Here is a 22,145-nt window from a genome sequence, read left to right on the forward strand (position 1 = left end):
ACCAGACTGTGGTCGGTTTTTCCCGCAAAAAAAAACTCGAAACTGTGACAGTTTGGTAACCGTTTTTTTTTTGGTAAACGTATTTGTTATTACAGGTTCTATATATAATATATAAAACTGTAATTTTTACATACATATATGCACGATAAAATAAAATAATAGGAAACGATACGACTCACTTTATGCTCCCTCAAGGGTTTTTTGAGGAGATAATATATATGTATGTACGTGTGTGTATTCCTTTGTTGTCAATTCCTTTTTCTCCGCTTCCAGTTGTGCTTGGTTTTAGTGAGTGTTGTTTTTGTTTATTATCGTTTGTTTTAAATTCGCGCCCGTTTAAGTTGTTTTTATTTATGTTGTTGTATTTAGGTGCTTTAGTATTTCGCGCCCGTTTGTGTGAATTTTTGTTTGTTTAAACCCTTTTGTATTTGTTATTGTCTTTATGTTTTGGGCTACACGCACTTTTTCTTTATATAATATGTATATAAATATGTATATATACGAGTATGGATATTTTTCCAGCACTGCACTGCGCTTTGTTTATATATATATATTTTTTTTTTTTTTTGAGTCACTGCACTCTTCCTTAGTAGTTTTGTATATGTGTATGTATATTATTTTGTTTTCCACTACACTTCACTTCACTGTACCTTTGGTAGGTTTGTGTTTAAACTTTTTTTTTTGTCACCAAATTTTGTGTCTTGGACGTAAATTATATCATATAATATATAATATCATAGTGGGAAATCGGACTACAACCACGCCTATTTCCCATATAATACCATTTTCAATTCCATCTGATTCTTTCACTTTCCACTATGCATATCAAGCAACAATGATTATATCGGGGTAAAACTTTGCGTGAATAATACGTTTGAAGTATTCCACCTTGCGACCAAAAATTGTCTAAATCGAACCAAAGCTGTTCAAGCCCCTAAGTACTAAATATGTGGACCCCAGTGCCTATAGTTGACCTTCTACCGAAAATATCAGTCAATCCACAAAGAAATCTCAAACGAGTATACCATTTGACTTTGCGAGAGTATAAAATGTTCGGTTACATCCGAGCGTAGCCCTTCCTTACTTGTTATCTACTAGTATCTCATGAACTCCCTTTGTCAAATCCAATGTTGAAAAATTTTGTGCCTTACCAAGTTTGTCAAAAATACTGTCTATATTTGGTATTTGAAAATGTGTCATTACTTGTCTATCACTATCCTTCATATATGTCCATCTTGTTTTCAACTATCCATAATGGTGCGTTATATGGCAAGTGACTCTTCGTTATGATTCCATTCTTTTCCATCTTTTCTATTGCTTCTTTATTGCTTCTTTATTTCTTTTTTATGAATTTCCGGATATCTGTACAAATTTGAATATAATGGTTTCTCCGTCGTCCTTTCAATATTATACAACACTTCTTTTACACTTGTTAAATTATCACCTTATTTAAAAATTAACTTTTTATTCTTTTTTAAAATGTTTCTTAATGCACTTTCTTCTTCATTCCTTCATTGTATCACTTTTTTAATTTCAATACAATTTTTTTATTTAATTCACTTTCACATAATTACTTTCACTAAGAACTTCATTTATTTTCATTATTTTGTTCATGTAATCTTTTTTTAATACGTCTTGTTTATAATCCTCCATGTTTTCTACACAATCTTTCATTAATTTGTTCACTTCTTATTCTTCTTGTATCGCTGGATCCCATCGTTTCGTAACTATTATCACTTTCTTTTCTCACTTTTCGTAAAATATCAAATTAAATTTCACAATAATCAATATTATCGTTTTATTTTCATACAATAATGTTTAATTATACTGAATTATCGTTCCCTAAACTCCCGTCGTAAGGTTTATTCTCGAATACGGTCATAACAAAAAAAAAAAACGTTCTCTCAAACTAATAATTAAACTCTTTTGGTAAAAACGTTAAAATTTGTGTTTCATCATATTATTTTTTCACTCGTTACTACATACCTAGGGTACATCCATTTTTTTCTAACATTTTCGGAAATATATTTGTGTTAATCACTGAAACTTCTGCTCCTGTATCTATTAAAAGTCTGACTTTTCTTCCTCCTATCGTTACATTTATTATCGGTAATCTATTGTTGAGGCTGGTGTTGGAAATTGTTATAATAATAAATTCTTAAATCCCTTTTAAATTGCGTTTGCTGATATTGCGGCCTTTGTAAACTTACTTCTTTCTTTCATTTCTTTGACTTTGGTTCTGCTATTGATTCTGAAACTGATTCTGATTCTGTTCATTTCTATTTCTATAATTTTGTACTTGATACTGATTTTGATTCTTATGTTTATTCTATTTTTCATGTTCTGATTTTTCCTATCATACTTCGTACAATTCTGTATGCCTCCAATATTGTCCTAATATTCCTCGCTACTATTATACTGGCTGCGTTTATCATAAGTTTATCTTTGAATAGATTTAAAGTTACCTCCTCATTGGCTTCTGGTGCTTTATCTTGTAATTTCTCTACTGATAAATGGAGAAAGCTTATATTATGTCTGTGTAATCGTTTTATGTTGTATTTTTTCTGCGCGTTCTCTCAATTGTAAAAATGTGCCTGTTTCTTCAAACTTTTCTATCTTCTTTATTGCTGTGTTTTCTATGCTATATCTTAATAATATCGTATTCGATTTTCTAACTATTTTGTCCCTAAATAATTTTCGACCTTAAATTATACCGGTCATACCATTTATTAAAATTTCAACTTGGTTTATAAACTGGACTAATTAGGCACCAGTATCACCCGTATTTTCACTCATTTTGTTTATGTACTTTAGTGGATCGAATTTGATTTCGAAGCTCAATGGTACTCCACTTAGTGTTGATCCTGTAGCCATTTTCCTTGGTCACTTCTATTGGATACTCGTACTTTTTCTTTTTATATGTATATATAGCTTCTGCTTCAGCTTTTCCAAGAGGCTCTTCGTATGATTGTCTTCGGTTAAATAGTTTTCTTACACTCCCTTGTGTATGACTGCTTTCGTTTGAATAGTCTTCTTACTTTCACTCTTTTTAGGATATTTCAAAAATTAGTCTTTTTCAATTATCGACTGTCATCAAATAATGAAGTGTCTAGAACTTGATTTGAATTTTCTAAAAATGATCCTTAAAGCTTTTCGCGAAGTTTTCGTGTTTATCAGCTGCGTCAATTATACCTATATATTATATGTATGTATATTGTAGGAGGGAGATAGTTTATCAACTATAGTTATCCTACCTTCCTACTACATACAAGTATAAGTATATTTGATTGCAATTCGTGTTTGTAATTTTTTATATGACACCCAAATAAACTAAATATGATGTATAAAAGAATATTATATAAAGCGTGTTAGTATACCATATATTATATATAGGTACTGATTATGTGATGGTGGTCCTAGTCTTGTTCCTTTCTTCTATTGACGATTGAACTAAACTGTACTGAACTGAACTCTATGTAATGTAATGTACCTCGAACTGACTTCTCTTGTTGGCGAAGTTGCCTCTTTTGTACCATGCTAAATTGGTCGCGTGATCTTTTTAGTTATAGTAAATAAAGGTCCTATTCCAACAATGGAATGTTTTTATGATGGCGCCTACTTTCATGGTTCGATTTGCATTATTATCAATTGTATGTGAAATAATTATTATGCGTTGAGTGTGTTACTTATTGCGTATGATTGTATATTTGCTGTTCTCATGTTGCTTTATACGTTCGGTTGTGTGTTCGCTGTTCTCATGTTGATACATACAACGTGTATTCAAAGGAAACTTACTTTTTTTAAGTAAGAATTTATTCATCAATATCTATTTTGTCCCCATCAAATTAATCTACATCGGATGTAATAAACTTGTGCAAAGGCTTTTTTCAATCCTCAAAGTATTTCAGAAATGCAACACTTTTTTGAGAGAAAGTGGACTCACCGAATATCGCAGTCAATATTTCAAGTGCCTTGGAGCACTTTTTTCCATTTTTAATAAAATTTTAATGTATGTATATTCTTTGATCCAGTTCTTTTAAAAGTCAAAAATCGAATACCTCACAAAAACGTGGTTGTTGTTGTTGGTATAGTTATGGGTAGTGAGATGGATGGTTTAACTATGCATTTAAGGCTCTATCCAAATTTCATCACGATTAGATGCAACACATGCGAGGGATCCAGCCATCTTAAGATCTCATAGGCAGTGCCGATTTGCGGGATTTGCAGCCACAACAACCTCCACTTGTACACTACCTCTTTACTCCCAGGGTTACAATTACTTTTAATTCCAATATCTACCATTAGTCCACTTTTTCTATTTACAAATTCTTTGGCTGTATTTCATGCCATCAACTAAGGATGGCGCGTCAACAACATTTGATCCCACCAAGAGCGGCTTAATAGGAAACACACCGTTTTCAAAAATGTCCTTTAACTGCTCCAGATGCGGACACATTAGACCGATTTTTGCTAAAACTATCGAAGAATTAGTTATATGCAATTAATTGCAACAATGTGGCACCTGCGTCAGCTTATTTATGTATAATTTTTAATAAAGCTCTATAAATAAAGCTTAATAAAAATATATATATTATCGAAGTGTACGTACAGGTTGGTTGGTCTCACCAAGAAATAGCACTACTAGCTCCATTTTTTTTCTCAAGTTGTACATCTGTCGTGAGAACACCTGCAAAGTTATAAGTCATTCTGTCAATTAATTCTTTGTTTACAAGCTATTTGAAGTTGACGTGTATTTTTTTAATATGGAAAAATTTGAATATCGCGCAGTGATTAGATTCGTTGTTTTGAAAAGTTTAAAAGCAAAGGAAATTTATGAACAATTGTTAGAAGTGTATAAGGAGTCCTCACCTTCAATACGCACCGTTGAATTTTCGGCTGGTGAACTTAAACGTGGTCGTACTAGGTTTGAAGACGACCGAAAACCGCAACCACACCAGAATTTCAACGAATTATAGTACGAATTGCTTTAGCATCCACCCTATTCAAAAGATTTGGCTCCTAACAACTCCTACCTCCTCAGAAACCTGAAACAATTCCTACGTGGAAAGCGTTTCTCGTCGAAAGAAGAAGCTATTACAGCCGTAGTCGGTTATTTTGTAGAGCTTCCGGAAAGCCTTTATAGGTATGTCATAAAATTATTGGAGGATCATTGGAATAAGTGCATTGAAGTTTAGGGAGATTATAATGAATAAAAAAAATATATTTCGTACCAAAAACAGTAATTTTTCTGTGCTACTTTGAAAAATATTATATTATAATATTATATAAATGATTACATGGAGCAACAATAAAATTACTAAAATTTGGAAAAGTATGTTCTAAAACTCATTGATATTGGTTCTCGGTCTTAAATGAAACTTAGCCCAATGAATGGAAAAAATACGGGTGAGTGTAATAAATTTTAACTAGGATTGAAAAATGATGTAACAGAGCTTGAAGTAACAGAATTTATTAAAATCTATAAAAATATCCAGACATGGTAATCGACAAAAAAATAAAATAAGATCGTAGAATAAAAATGATTTGAGAAAAGGTCATGTAAATATTTTTTATATTTATCTTTTATTTATTGTACATTGATTTTTTAATATAATATCTATTATTATATTATATAATTCAAAAATATAAAAATATATATTTTAGGGTGCCATCATTAAAAAGCAAAATAATATTTGTAAAACTAACGTTAAATGTGTACTAGGCATACCCCGTAATAACAATAAATAAATAGATAGACCAAAAGGAGCTGTAAATAAGGTGTAAGATAACGAGACTGAGGTTTGGAAAAATTTTATTAACCCTTGACCCTAAACATATCAAGATTGCAGTAGAAAATGGCATAAGTGATGTAGAGCAGGTTCGCCTCCGCGCGGTGCATCCTGGGTAACGCGGTGCATCCTGGGTAACGCGGTGCATCCTGGCGGCCTTTACGGCCTTTTTGGAACTCCTGACCTGACCTTTGCTCGACATGGACATAGCCTGGACTATTAGATGGATTCGGTTGAACCCTGGGCTGGTGGTCGTGTTATTCTGTCACCTGAGTATGCAGGGGTGATACCCTGCAGAAATGGCTGATGGGCTAATGCCAAGGCTGCCTCCGTCCCGTTAAAACCATGGCAGGCTTCGGAGTACGTTCCCCTCCCGTCATCATTAAGTTGGTGTGGTAGGTGTTTGTTGAGATGACTCCTTCCTTGCGCTGGTCGGCTCTGAACGCATTGCTTCATAAGGGCGTGCGTCAACCCTCGCCTTGGCCTCGTAACTGAGATAACCTTGGGACCATAAAAGGCGACCACCTTTCCGGGAGGCGGATAGCGGCTCTGAGTGGGGACCCAACAAAAATGAATACGAACGAAATTACTAAGGACGAGGAGGGAAGCAGGTCGAAATCGACCTCTGATATAGTGGACGGTTCCCTGGAGGGACACTTTCACCGAGGGCGACGAAATCGTCCCCGGTTAAGGGTGAGAAGGGAAATCCAGGGGGTGCCTGGCTTACCGTCACTGGGGGCGGTAAGGCGGGGGGTCGGGGGGGGGTCGGGGGAGCAAGGCTCGAGGCGGTGGCCAAATCGGATCTCCCGATGCGGCCTCGTGCTCGGGCCTCAGTCGATCGCTATGGAATATCCGGACTATGAACTTAACGTTTTTCTTTTACCTAATTTCAGCACTGAGGACGTCGTCACTGCTAGGCTAGAGGACAGTGCTAGAGAAATCTGGCTTGTCGCAGCCTATATGCCGCACGACGACGAGGTGGAATCACCTCCCGGCCTGCTGAGGATGGCTATGGCAGAAGCCAGGCGCAAAGGAGCCGCGGTTCTAATAGGCTCGGATGCCAATTCATGGCACTCCGTCTGGGGGAGCTCGGACACAAAACGCTAGAGGTGTGTCACTTTTTGATTTTATTTGTGATGAAGATCTTTTTATCTGCAATAGGGGAAACTGCCCTACTTTTGTGACAGCTAGCAGGGCGGAAGTCCGTGACGTCACGCTAGCCTCTAGGGAAATTGCTCCCTTGATCTCGAAATGGAGAATTCTAGACGACCACTCCTTTTCTGATCATATATATATTGAGTTCAGCTTGGACGCCTCGCGCCCGAAGCATAGAACCTACAGAAACTTCAGGAATACCAATTGGGTCCTGTATGGCAGGAAGCTTCGATCAGCTCTTCCAACCGCGCCTGACAGGGATTCGATCCTATCTGCGGACGCGATTGAGAAGATCGTCGTGGTTTTCAGCCCTGTTAGTAGAACTACTCTTGAAAGCTCCTGTGCTCTGAAAACTCAGAATACTAAAGGGAAACCCTCTTGATGGACTTCGGAGCTAACGAGGATTAGATCTTCGAGTAGAAGACTCTTCAATAAAGCCCGTAAAAGTGGCTCTAGTGACGACTGAGCGTTGTACAAGGCCGGACTGGCCATTTACAAATCCGAGTTGAAGAAAGCCAAGAGGGCTTTGTGGAGAGCCTTCTGTGGCAGTGTAGAGGGTTGTCACGAGTCCTCAAGGCTTAGACGCATTCTTGCAAAAAATCCTACTCCAGTGGGGTATCTAAGAAATGTAGATAACAGGTGGACTACAAGTAGTGAGGAGTCGCTGAAGCTACTCTTAGATGCTCATTTTCCGCTGAATCGCTCTACTGAAGAAGTGCCACTGGGGGAGCTTCAGGAAGGCTGTAAAGCCTTCTTGGACCTTCTGGATGAGCGTCACCTTGCCTGGGCACTGAAATTATTCAAACCCTTCAAGTCCCCGGGTCCCGATGGCATCATACCGGCGCAACTACAGCGTACGGTTAAGGTGTCATGTAGCTGGCCCCATCTACGCGAACTGTGTTAGATTGGGCCACGTCCCGAAGGCCTGGAGACACGTTAAGGTTACGTTTATTCCGAAGGCCGGTAAAAGCTCTCATGTCGGTGCAAAAGATTTTAGACCCATCAGCCTATCTTCGCTTCTGTTGAAAACGCTGGAGAGACTTATGGATCTGTACATTAGGTGCAGAATACCGAGGGGTAAACTGTTACGAGCGCAGCATGCCTATATCATAGGCAGGTCGGTCGACACTGCTTTGCATGATGTAGTGTCATGGCTGGAGATAGCGCTGTTGCACAAGGAATTTGCAGTGGGCACCTTTCTCGACATCGAGGGGGCCTTCAATAACGTGCGGCCAGAGGCAGTGGTTAAAGCCCTCGAAAAGTTTGAGGTGAAATCGAACCTCAAACACTTAATTTTCAGTCTTCTTTGCGACAGAACTGTCGTAGCGGAGTGGGGTAGTGCCAAGTCAACCAGAAAGGTTAATAGGGGAACTCCGCAGGGAGGAGTACTCTCCCCACTGCTCTAGATCTTGGTGGTAAACGACCTCCTTAAAGAACTCGAGGAGCAAGGCTGTCGGTGTGGTCTTATGGTTAAAGGTAAATTCCTGAATACCGTCTATGAGCTCACCGAAGGGCACCTAAACGTGGTATCCAACTGGGCAAATAGAAGCGGCCTAGCCGTCAACCCAAGTAAAACCGAAATGGTTTTATTTACTAGGAGGTATAAGATCCCAAATATGCCTCTCCCCTCTTTCGGGGGTTCACGTCTCCAACATGAAATACCTAGGGCTCATCCTTGATAGAAAGTTTTCTTGGAGGCCGAATATCGAGGAAGGCATCGGTCGCCTTATATTGCCGCAGGGGAGCTATAGGGAAAAGGTAGGGACTCTCACCAAAGGTGGTGTTCTGGCTCTACGGAACCGTAGTCAAGCCAATATTGTTCTATGGTGTGCTCGTCTGGTGGAGTTCGCTCGAAAAGACTACCTTGGCTAAAAAGCTTGAGCGAGTCAAAAGAGCGGCGCTCATCGGAATCTCCGGTGTACTGCGAACCACATCAACGATAGCTCTCAACGCTATATTAAATATAGCACCTGTGGATATTGCCGGTAGGTGCATTGCTGCGAGGTGTGCTATTAGGCTCAGGGAAGCTGGGCTCTTGAAGAGGTCCGAACAAGACACGCCACAATTCTCTCCTCCTTCAGCTGCATTCCTGAAAATTTGGATCACTGCGTCACAGCGGCCACTCGAGGCGGCTTTTTCTCTGCTCATATCCCGACGAGGGAGATGTGGAGAACCGTGCATTAAAAGCTATTCAAGGAGTGTTTGTCCTCACTAGAATTAGCATCACAGCCATGGTAAGAGTTCTCACTGGGCACTGTCCAATGGGAACTCATGCGGTGCGGCTTAGAATACTACCCGATGGTAGTTGGCAAAGCTGTATGGAGGAGGGTGAAGTGGAAACATCCCGACACTTTCTCCTCCCCTGTCCGGCTTTTGCTAGGCTGAGAATGAAACATCTCGGCAATCACACTTTTAGCGGACCAGAAGATTTGGCCGAAACGGATATAGGCCGTCTCAACAAGTTTGTCATAGGCACAAAGCGCTTTGTCGGCATGTAAGGGTCTATTGATCCGGCTCATGGGAGTTATGGGTACCACAACGGACCGGCGTTTAAGCTGTCCAAGTGTGATCCTTTTTGGGATCGACCCTCTAACTTAACCTAACCTAACCTAACCCTAAACCATATTGTAGTCAGGAAACATGCAAAACTAATGTTAATAAAGTATAAATTGTACGGTGTAAAGTTAACCTAAAAGGTGCTGCAACCCTGGTTTGATTTAATTTACTAATACTGAAATTTTGTCGTTGATAATATTACAAGCAAATTTTCGGAATTAAGCTGTAGTATATCCATTATTGTATGTACGTTCAATTAATTTTGTTAACAACATTATTGAGTGATATACTTGTATACGCTATAAATTTAACCGAAAGTTATTAGGCGCAAAAACTCATTGTCAATAGAGAGACACACTTTCTTAATTTCATTAACATATAAAATTAACCGGAAGTTCGAAATTTATCTATTAGGTATAGAGGGCCAGGAGATATTGAACCGTTTTTTGCACACGATATATTATTTCCACGGAAATATGCTCTCTGACTCTCATTAAGCTACCCTACAATTTAAATGATATTTTCGGTAAAAAGTCAGTCATAAGCACTGCGGTCCACATATTTGGTATCGTGGACTAAGGAGCTATGGTGCAATTTCGACAATTTTTGGACGTGAGATCGTAAACCTTAAATACACTTCGTATTCAAAGTTTTATTTCAATAATGTCATTGCCTATTAATTTATTTAAAGAAAAATTTATTATTAAATGTGCATTGCAATTTAAATATTCATATATTTTTAATGAATTTTAAGAGAATCTTTAAGTCTCATTTGAAATGCTTTTAATTAACATTTTTATTTTATATTCACGAAAATTAGACATTTTAAGCGTCGTAAAATCAGAGAATGTCAATGAATAGAGAAGGAGCAAATGTTAGCAGTACTAAAATGTTAATTACGATGGAGGAACATCGAAAACGCGCAAGTTCGAAAATAAAATGTCACCACACCTGTCAATTTACGCAACGAACTACACCACTCTATAAGCAAAATGTATATACATACATATGCAGAGATGTTTTTTGATATGCGCATAAACATAACTTAAAATAATAAAAAGGAAAATAATTGACTTATGAAAAAAAATGTAAATAATGAGGGAAATAATAATGAAATTAGAATTCAAATATCATTTAATAAAAAAGAGTTATAAAAATAAAAAAAGACTATAAAAAAATATCTGATAGGATTTGAACTTAGATATAATATATATATTAAATATTTCACATAGCAATAAGGAAGTGTGCTATACAAGCAGCACCACAGATAACTTCGTTTTAAAATAGTCTAATATGTGAATTCAAACATCAATAATTTTTTACTTGTTCAAATGACTAATTTGTATGTATGTGAATATTCTGTGTTGAAGGATGTCCATCGAATGAAAAAAAAATCCTTTTTTCATTCCCCCAAGATGAGATTGCCTTCAACAGCTGGGTTTTAGCATTAAAAATAAGTGCATCATACTCCGACCGTAAAAAGTTGTTTATTTGTGACTGTCATTTTGATGCAAATTATTTCACAAATAATAGACTTAAGGAAGGAGCTATCCCTAAGCATAAAATAGTAGCTTTTCTTCAAACAGTGTCCTTCTGCCTATTAAGCGGCAATACTCACGTAGGAATCAGATAGCGGGGGAAGATTTAAGTTTTGAGGAATTCGAATTATGTTCGGATCTCCAGGTGAAGCGTAAACAAGATAGTGTTTCCTTCAACCTCGATTCCTCAAAATGTGACCGCCAATCTTGCGCTCGGATTGTGCGGGCTTATCAGCAGAATGCCCTTAAGCAAAATGAACGCATGAATGCGCTCAGGCAGGAGAATAGGATTTTGAAAGAAAAAATATTTGAATTAGAGAATAGGACAATTATTGCATCCAAAGATGCTACTGAGGATGCAATAAATTTTGCTAGGATGATTGTCAGTACAATCAATACATACACTGAAGATCAAAAGAATTTAGCGCAAAATATTAATTATATGTCAACGAAGGCATATAACTTCTTGAGGGATGATCTTCAGTTTGCGCTGCCACATCCAAAATCTCTACTGCGCTGGCGCCCAATTACATATGTCGCGGCAGGGATTGATCCTAGGGTTATAGGTAATTTGAAAACTCTTGTTGGGGAAATGTCCGAACACGAACGGATCTGTGTAATTATATTTGATGAAATTACAATTAAAAAAGATCTCGTTTATAACAAAAGTAAGGATGTCATCGATGGTTTCGTTGACAAGGGAGACGGCAATAGGGAATTAAATATTGCCGACAATTGCTGCTTTTTCATGGCGAAAGCTATAGCATCTAATTGGAAATACGTAATTTCGTATTATGTGGCACAAGGAGGGCTGTCCGCAGTAGATTTAGATGTAATATTAAAGAAAAACATTGAAGTCTTGGAAATGATAGGACTCAATGTAAAAGCGATCATTTGTGATCAAGGTTCCGTGAATGTCCGATTATATAATAATTTAAAAGTTACAAAGTCCGAACCATATGTTATAATCAATGGCAAAAAAGTTCATTGCCTATATGACTATTGCCATTTGATTAAGTCAGTTAGGAATAATTTATTGAAGCACGACTTAAAAACTATCGATGGCATAGCTAGCTTCAAGGTTATAAGGAAGCTGTATGCAATCGATAGTGTAAGTCATCATTTTAAAATATGCCCGAAGTTGACATCCTCCCACATATATCCCAATACTTTCGAGAAAATGAGCGTTTCTAGAGCTACACAGGTGCTCAGCAATTCAGTAGCAGCTGGCATCGACATGGCATTCAGGCAGGGATTATTGGGCACGGATGCATATATATTGAAATGCGCCAAAGCGACACAAATGTTGGTAAAACGCATGAACGACTTGTTTGATGAGCTTGATTGCAAGGTGCTCAACAGCAAGAACCCGTTCAGGTGTCCCATTTGGCGAAACACTTCGGCAAAGTTTGATAGGCTGAAGGACCACCTGCAGTTCATTTCGCATATCCAGGTTCCTAACATTACAAATGTTCAATGCTTATCTGGATTTATCATAACCCTGACAGCAATGATGAATTTATCCAAAGATATCTTTGATAATTACAAAGATGTGAAATTTATATTGTTAGGAAAATTAAATCAAGACGCGCTAGAAAACTTTTTTTATAAAATTAGGGCTAGTCAGGGGGTAAATACTCATCCATCGGCCTATGATATTCAATTCATAGTCGCTCGTCTTATCTCAATGAAAATATTGAGACGCAGATTTAATAATAAAGGCTCAAACTGCGAAGACGATGACGACCTGAATCTTGATTGGAATATCAGCGAGGAAGATCATAACTCCCTCGATGATTCCGAGCAACATGCCGTTGATATAGTTGACATTACCGATGAGCACTTTGCAGAAACCGAAGAAAATACTGCGGAGCTTCAAGTACAGCGGTATTACACTGGATACTCGATATACCAAAAACTTCTCTGCAAGTCCAGATGCGATAACTGTGCAAAAGAGCTGTTGAAGACTCAAGGAGATTTAAATAAGCACTCCGAGTCTTTAATACGCTCTAAGAACTATAAAGATTGCACCGATCTGCGACTAATAAATCCGACTGACAGAGTTTTCGAAATTTGTCGGATACAGATTAAGTGGTATAAAGAGCTATTCGGAAAATATGCGCATTACTATGGAGTTCGAGAGCTCATCGAGGATGCCATAGATGATAGCACTAAAAACGTTTATCCAGAATGGTTTTTAGAAGCTGGCGAATGCTTGGTCCACCGACAACAACTGTTAAAGTCCTTAGTAACAGTGTTGTTGTATAAAAATGCGAAATGGCTGGCTGAAGAAAATAGGCAAGATAATGTGCAACGCCGAAAAATACGTAAACAAAAAAAATTAAATATATAAGAAATAGGGATTATGGATTATTTTAATCTAAAATTCTATTGATTGAAGGCAACAGGTATTAGGTGTGTTTTTTTGTGTAAGTGATGTATCATATACATACATATTTAATACAAATTTATAAATATTTTATAAATTTTTCTTCCACATTTAGATGTTCTTCTATTTTGAGGTTTTGATAATACATAGGTAAGTATAAAATTTTTTGATTTGACCACCAGTTAGTGTTCACTTCGTTTATACAAAGCAGCTTAAAATAGAATTGATGAATTGCCACGGTCTGTTTGTATGCACTATGACTTGTATACATACAAACAATTCAATATGCGATATACTTGTATTCATAATTACAAGAGGAAAAAATTCATTCATGCATATGCATATCTACATACATGAAAACGTGAATATGTCAAGGTCTGTTTGTATGTACACACGTCATATGCTCTTCAATATGCCATATATTCATACAAAAAGAAAAAATTCATTCATACATATATCTACGCATTCAAATAACACCAACAACAAATTCATTCATAAGAACGCGCATATTCTACAAGTTGCCCAAAAGCTGCTTCTTCATGGTGATACTAAAAATCAGAAGTTGAAGAATTTTCTTATGTTTACTCCAGAAGAGAAAAATGGCAACTTGGGTCATTGCCGATTTAATATTTTTGTTTTTTAATTTTCATATATTATACTACATATGGTTTTAAGTAATAAAATTTAAGTAAAATTGCCATTTATATGAAATCCTTTATTACTTCTATATATTCAAGGCAAACTACATATAGTGCTTGTATATGTTTACTTATTATCATTCTTTAATAGTTTGTCGATTTAGCCCATTTTATCTACAAACGACGTTATGAAAATGCAGACCAATCGTTAATCGTAGCATTTCAAAAGAGCATAAGTCAATTTTCAACAGCAAAGCCCTGCAAAAAGGACAAAGGAGACAACATAGCCGATCGACATTGTCGCAAAATTGTCGATTGAAACAAATTTTTCCAACTCCGCCACGATGCGCAAAATTCGGTGTCAATATGTATGCGAGCTCGTATGCATGTATGTGAATATGTATGATTGTCGACAAAGTCGTCTTTTCGTTTTTTTCAACAACATAATGTCCGCGCGAACTCGCCGTTATTTTCTTGGCTTGCCACCATGCACAGAGGCGTGTCAAGTGAGGATTCATAATATATTAATATGTTGCTTAATTTGTATTGAAAAGTACTAATGCATTAATGATTTATTTTCGTAATATAATTAATATATACATAAAAATATAAATACCAATATATTCATACCTATAATCGTTTTTCGTTTAAATTCGGTAAATAAAATATATATCTGATATAATTATGTGGCAGTGCGCCCCTGACCCCTTCTTGCTTGTGATCGTTCAACTGATATGCTTAGATTCCAATTAATAAAATAAAAAAATTAAATTAAATTTTAATTTTATGTATTTTACGATTCGAACGTATATGCTCGTATTCGGAATGAGCTTAACTCCTTCGCGCTTACGACCTAAGCCACCACAAAAGTGGAAACGCGGCCGCTTAGCCACAGTTTTATTATTATCATTTGTTTAATAAGTATATTGCTTACGCAACGCATATACAAAACTTGGAAAAATTGCATATCAAAGATTATTTTATTATGAATTCTGGGGTTTTTGCCAGTAATCCTCCTTTTTGATTCAAAAGGCTTTTCACAATTTTAATTTTCGTCATATCATTGAAATTGAAAACACAAATCTAAATAGGTATGCTCACCGATTATTCATTCGTTGTGTCTATTTATAGCCTTTTCTCCGTTTCGCACATTGCGTGGTGTATTTTTATTTTTCGAAGTTATATTTTTCGATGTTCCCTCATCTGGAACTACAAATTAGTACTCAAAAAGATTTAATTTAACATTTGCTCCTTCTCTATTCATTGACATTCTCTGGTAAAATCGTCTTCATTCAAGTGTAAGTTTTTTGATATTCAAATAAACTCTCCAAAATAGTGTTAAAACCATGTGATATAAAATACCTCAATTATTTCCTATTAGCGTTAATTTATGTATATTAAAATTAATACTATATTTGATGATGCTTCGTACAAGTATATTTTAGATAAGGGGTACAACATTTTGTTATAAATAATATTAATACAATATATTAATTGTTCCAAATATTAATATTATTAATATAAATCGAACCATTATGCGACATATCTTGGCAAAATAGTTGATTATAAAAAAGTAGGTTAGTTGGAAGATGGATCAGTCTTTAAAATGGCATACATTTGCTTAATATATACTTATGTATTTAGTTTACTGCAGATGGTCTTCGATCGAAAGTGATAAGAAATCACAAATAAGCTGCTCCTTCTCTCACAACCAAGATTAGCAAAGTCAACATTTTTAAAAAAATTAAGAGCGAAAACTAATATTTTTGAGTATTGTTCACAAATATACCAACATTTTTTGTATGCTTCGGATATAAAGTCATACCGCTAGAAAACATTTGCTTCAGACACAATATGTTACTAATTTTGATGTAATTTGCAGAAAGTCAATATATTCATTTAAACACCATACGTCCATTCAGGCACACTGTTGTTAAATAACTATAATAGTTTCCGCAGATAATATAAAAGTGAAGTAATTTGTGAAGTGTGAATGCTTACCATTAAAGGATATTTGACAAAAAATAAATAAGTAAACAGGTTTGATAATGATCATAAAACAAGAATGATTGGATAGACATTACACCAAGTATTTACTATTACTTTTTTCGATTTAGGCTGTGACAGATGTGAATAAGAATTACATACACAAATTTGCACTATCCAAGTTCCGGTGACGGCATACTTATAGAATAAGAAAGGCAACATCGAAAAACTCTAAAATACTGCTAAGCCCACAAATCGCCATTAATCGAAAACCAATAAATTGCCATAACTAGCTACATCAAAAAAATTTGCACAGGACAAATTGTTTCAGCTCTTCTTACGATAGTGTGATAAATCAATAACTAAATATGTCAGAGACATTCAATTTTACATCCAGGATGGCACAAAATAGGAGCCGGTGTCAAAATTGGGCAATGGGCACCTTTTTTTTTAGATGAAATCACATATTTTGGGACCTGTTGCCCCGATTTCAACCATTACATTACGAATAATATTCTTTTGACGAATCCTATCCTTACAGTGCGAAAATGGAGGAAATCGGACTACAACCACTCCTACTTTCCATATAACACAATTTTAAATTTCATCTGATTCTTTTACATTCCAGTATACAAACAAAGCACCAATTAAGATAATAATAGAGCGTATTTTACTCAATACAACCCCAAACCCCCATATACTACTTATAATGATTTTCGTTATCCTAACAAGTTTTATACTGATAAGTGAGTATTACTTATATATAAAATTGCTTCAAAATGTGTTCTTGAGTATATCTGAGCAATGTCAAAATACATAAATGCAATATCCCATAAAATGATTCCGTCTTTCCACCTTATTTAAACCGTTAAGGTGGGTCAAAATTTAATATTTTAATGGTCGAAATCAGAAAAAAACCACGCCTACTTTTTATATAACACAATTTTAAATTCCCTCTGATTCTTTCACATTTCATTTTACAAATCAAGAATCAATCAATGGATCCAGATAAAACTTTACACGAATAGTGCTTTTGAGATATGCCACCTTATGGTCAAATTACCCACATCGGAGCAAAACTGTTTAAACCCCCAGATACCGAATATGTTGGCCTCAGTTATTATTTCGAACTTTTTATTGCAAATATCAGTCAATCTGTGAGATATTTTATACAAATTCGAAAATAATCCTTTTGTAATAATAATATGTCATGTCTGTACGTCAAAAATAGTTTGATTCGGATCAATAATTCCCCTAGCCCTAATATACCTAATAGAAAGATTTTCGAACTTCCGGTCCGCATATTTCGATCCATATGTGAGTTATCTTAATGAAATTGTAAGAACGTGTTTTTCTAATAACAGTCTATGGTTGTGCATAAGATATTTTACCAACTTTGATCCTGGCAAGTTGCAAGAGCGTGAAATGTGGTTACACCCGAATTATAATATAAAGTTTTGCCAGCAACTGAAGGAATTTCCCGGGCTTTGATATTTGAACATATTACGGTTATACCCGAATTTAGCTCTTCTTTACTTATTAGTCATTAATTTAATTTCTTGAAAAATACGGCCCTTTCTGAGACTCCGTGCCCGGGCGGAATCACCCCCTACTACCAATCGCCCTCACCTCTCGTCGGGTCTGCGTAGGATGCGAGATAATGCTGCATCTGAATCAATGAATCGCCTTTAGTATGTGATATTCTTATATCATAAAAGTAAAAAATAACACATCTCTTATGTTCGAACACATCGCACGAATTAAAACCTTCAGTAATTGGAATTTCCAGAAATTGGAATCAGAGTTTGCAATTTATTAAATGTTCTGAAATTAAAAACGAAACTTCGAATTTCCGAGGGTTTTTGTTTGTGTATTGATCTATTATTTTTAGTGATGAATTGGTCGTTTATTTCATAATTACTATCTAAGCTTTGAAAATTATCTATTTCTTACTGAGTACAAATCGATTTTTTATTTTTAACAGAAAACATATATTTAATATAATTGGTGCACCCAATTTATTGGGAGCATACCTCTCGAGTGTTTGGGATTTACACAATTTATTTGCATTACTTTTTATACTCTCGCAACTTGTTGCTAAAGAGTATAATAGTTTTGTTCACCTAACCGTTGTTTATATCAGCTAAAACTAATCGAGTTAGTAATAGGGTTATATTATATATATGTATATAAATGATCAGGATGAAGAGACGAGTTGAAATCCGGGTGACTGTGTGTCCGTCCGTCTGTGCTGTAACTTAAACGGTTGGAATTGCAGATGGGCGTAATCGGACCACTGCCACGCCCACAAAACGCCATAAATCAAAAACAAATAAATTGCCATAACTAAGCTCCACAACAAGACTCTTATTTAGTATGCAGGATCACATTAGGGAGGTGCATCTGCAGTTAAATTTTTTTTTTAAAGTGGTCGTGGTCCCGCCCCCTAAAAAGTTTAATGTGCATATTTCCTATACCACTGAATCTATAATAACAAAATTCACTGGGAACACATGTTTTTAGCATCTCTATCGATATAACGGTACAGTTAAAAGCTATCTATCATATAACGGTACTGTTAAAAACTACTAAAAGTGCGATATATCAAGCACTAAATAAGCCAGAGACATTAAATTTTATCTCTGGGATCTTATAAGATTATTTTATAGGAACCACGTTCAAAATTAGATAGTGGGCGTGGCACCGCCCACTTTTAGGTGAAAACCCATATCTCGGGATCTGCTTAGCCGATTTCAACCAAATTTGATACATAATATTCTTCTCATATTTCTTTGTTATAGTACAGAAATGGGCGAAATCGGATTACAGCCATGCCTATTTCCCATATAACATCATTACCGAAAATATCGGTCAACATAGAACAAGGCGGCAAGATCCACAAAGAAATCTAAAACGAGTATACCATTTGACTTTGTGAGAGTATAAAATGTTCGGTTACATCCGAACTTAGCCCTTCCTTACTTGTTAATATTAGGTTTACATAGCTAAAAGTTATTATTATATATTAAATATATAGAAGCCGATGTTAAAAACAAATTGTCGCTCAGGATCGTTACTGTATTGCGTTAACGTTTCGTACAGGCTCGCTGTCTTGTCGAATAAGTCTAATCCAATTAGACGTAGTGCGCTTGATCCATGTGGCTTAGGTGGGGGCGTATGTGTAGAGTGATGTACTGACTTTAGCTCATTTATACATCTTGGGCCCCTTAGGCGAATATTTTGCCTGGTATTACACATATTGGCTGTATATGTTATTCATATGCATCTCGTCGTGCTGCTGGTGGAGTAGACGAGGGCGCGCCATTCATGCTATAAGTGTAGGAAGCGATTTTTGGAGCAAATTGATGATATGTATTTTAGTTTTATGTAATGGAGTTGATGCTGGAGAAAGCAATTTTATTTTGCAGGTTTATTTTATTTGTTAGTTTTTTAATAATAACCCAACGATTACCCTCCTCCCGCCCAACCGACGCGAGGTGCGCAATCCGCATACGTGCGAAATTAGCCGAGTCAGAAAAAGCAAGCGAGTTTTTTAAGTGTTGAGATCTAAAACTGCTCAGCTACAGAAACAAAAAGTTCAACAGCTAAGATTTATAGTTACAATATAATAAATTGTTACGTTTTCATTCGTTAAGAGAAAACAATAAAGTCTTTTTAATTTTGAAAAGTGAGTCAGATAAGTCAAATGTGCTGAAATGAGAATTTAAATCATGACATATACAGCGGAATGGCTCGTTTAGTTCAATATATAATCTACAGGATTTTAACAGTAAATGTCTAAACTGCCTCGAAAAGCGAATCGGAATATTAAATTTATTTTCAGACAGGAGAAAAGAATTGCAAACTGTTCCATTCAAGATTTTCACTAAGAATATTATGCCAAGCATTTCCCTACGACTAGAAAGTGTAGGTAGATTAATAAGTTTTAAACGACTAGTGTTACCTCCATACACTTACTTAGAATCTCATCGGAAATGCGCTTAGGCGAAAAGTAAAAATTGTTTTTGAACAGACTCTAACATGTCAGAATGGATTTGGTAGTTAGGGTTCCATACAACAGAGCCATATTCCAATATAGGTCTAACCAAAGTTGTATAAAGTGTTTTAGTAATATACGGATCTCTAAATTCTTTAGGCCAACTTTTAACAAAACTGAGGACAGCTTTTGCTTTCAAGACCATGGTGTCAATATGAACACAAAAATTAAGCTTAGGGTCCATATTAACTCCTAACTCAACATAGTTAAACACTTGCTCCAGAATATGGTATTTTATTACATAGCACATCGTCTTACATTTATTCAGATTCAATGGCAAATCATTTCTATCACACCATGCAACCATATTGTTTAATTCTGTATGCAACAGACACCTTTCCTCAGTTGAAGTGTATGATTTAAAAAGCTTTACGTCGTCAGCGTATAATAAAATTTTTGAGAATTCAATTACTGAAGAGAATCGGGCCAAAGGTGACTACCTTGCGGAACACCTGAAGAAACATTAATTGTATCTGAAGGTGTATCCTCAAATATCACTCGTTGCGTTCTACTATAAATATAGGAAGCTACCCATTGAAGAAATCTTGGCTTAAAGCCCAGCAGATCAAGTTTATGTATGAGAATCGAGAGGTTTACTTTATGGAAAGCTTTGCTAAAGTCTGTGTATATAACATCCGTATGCTTATGTTCCCTAAAACCCAATAATACATGGTTTACAAATTCAAACAAGTTTGTTAGAGTCGATTTCCTTTTATGAAATCCATGCTGAGATAAGGAAATTAACGGAGAAATCGAAAAGGTTATATGGTCAGTGATAATAGCTTCAAAAAGTTTAGGTATAACTGATAGTTTTACGATACCTCTATAGTTTTCAATGTTGGACCTAAAATTACTTTTATGCAAAGGAATTATAAATGACTGTTTCCATATTGAAGGAAATATACCGTGTTTAAGAAAGGAATTTAATATCCTGGTCAAAGGCAAGTATATATATTTGGCACTATTTTTTAGAAAGCATGAGGGTATCATGTCTGGGCCGTAATTGAAAGATGGTTTTAACTTATTTAATTTAAGTAGGACGTCTTCTTCAGAAATAATTGGAGCGCTAATTAAAGTATTCGAACACAGAACGTGCTGATAAGGAAAAGTTTTGGAAGAATTATTTCAGTAGTTTGACTTGAAAAATTCTGCAAACATATTGGATATAATAACATTGTCAGTTGAAATGATAGATTTGTATTTCATCGCGGACGGAAATTTGGAAATCCTGCGTTTGGAGTTGACGAAGTCATAAAACGATTTTGGAATACTTACAACATTCTTTTTTACTTTATTTAAGTAATTATTATAACATTTTTTGTTTAGGTCAAAATATTGTCGACGCAATACAGAATATTTAGAATAGTCGACAAGTGAACCGGTTTTTGTTAAATGTTTTAAGGCCGGGTTTTTCTGTTTTTCAATTTATGTAACTCTTTCGACGACCACGGACTTCTACTTTTACCTTTATTAACAATTACTATTGGAACATACTTTTCAAATAATTTCATAATAATGTTATTAAAATGAGAGACACTCAATTCAATATCACCATTATAATTAAGCCATGATATTGTAGAAAGTTCTGTATTTAACTTTTTAAAATTAGCTTTTGCAAAGTTGAACCGAGTACGGAAGCACGAAGTTTGATAATTATTATCGCGTACATTGCTCATGATTTCAACAGATATTTCCAAAGCAGGATGATACGAGTCCTCTGGCAGAACAAGAGGATTACTCTGAATAACGGAACACTTTGAAGAGGTATCAACGTATACTAAACCTAAGCATTTACCAAATTTATTCGGTATCAAATTAATTTGGTTCAGACCCAACTCGGACATTTTTTTGAAAAACTCATGAAAACATGACCGATTGCAAATCGGTACGATATAGTCATCGAAAGCTTTCCACGAAGCACACGATAAATTGAAATCTCCTAATACGATTATTGAATCTGCATTATTTGCCATCGAAGTAGCACTATTTATTAAAGAAGCATGCTGCATGTATACAGATAAGTCCTATTAATATAGA

At 35.7% G+C, this 22,145-nt stretch overlaps 1 protein-coding gene across 4 annotated transcripts in view; it reads left to right on the forward strand.

Annotated features, from left to right (window-relative positions):
* Window positions 1–15,952: 15,952 nt before the first annotated feature.
* LOC106623794 (aminopeptidase N) overlaps window positions 15,953–22,145 on the forward strand; it is a 206,452-nt gene continuing 200,259 nt past the window's right edge. For 2 of the 4 annotated variants that reach the window (XM_036374026.2, XM_036374027.2), the window contains exon 1: window positions 15,954–16,105. The gene's annotated coding sequence lies outside the window, so the exon portion shown is untranslated. Of the gene's footprint in view, window positions 16,106–22,145 lie in introns of all 4 variants that reach the window. The other 2 variants (XM_036374029.2, XM_070113019.1) reach the window with 2 other exon arrangements.

The sequence above is a fragment of the Bactrocera oleae genome, chromosome 2 (genome assembly GCF_042242935.1).
Source record: "Bactrocera oleae isolate idBacOlea1 chromosome 2, idBacOlea1, whole genome shotgun sequence".
NCBI classification, from domain to species: Eukaryota; Metazoa; Arthropoda; class Insecta; order Diptera; family Tephritidae; genus Bactrocera; species Bactrocera oleae.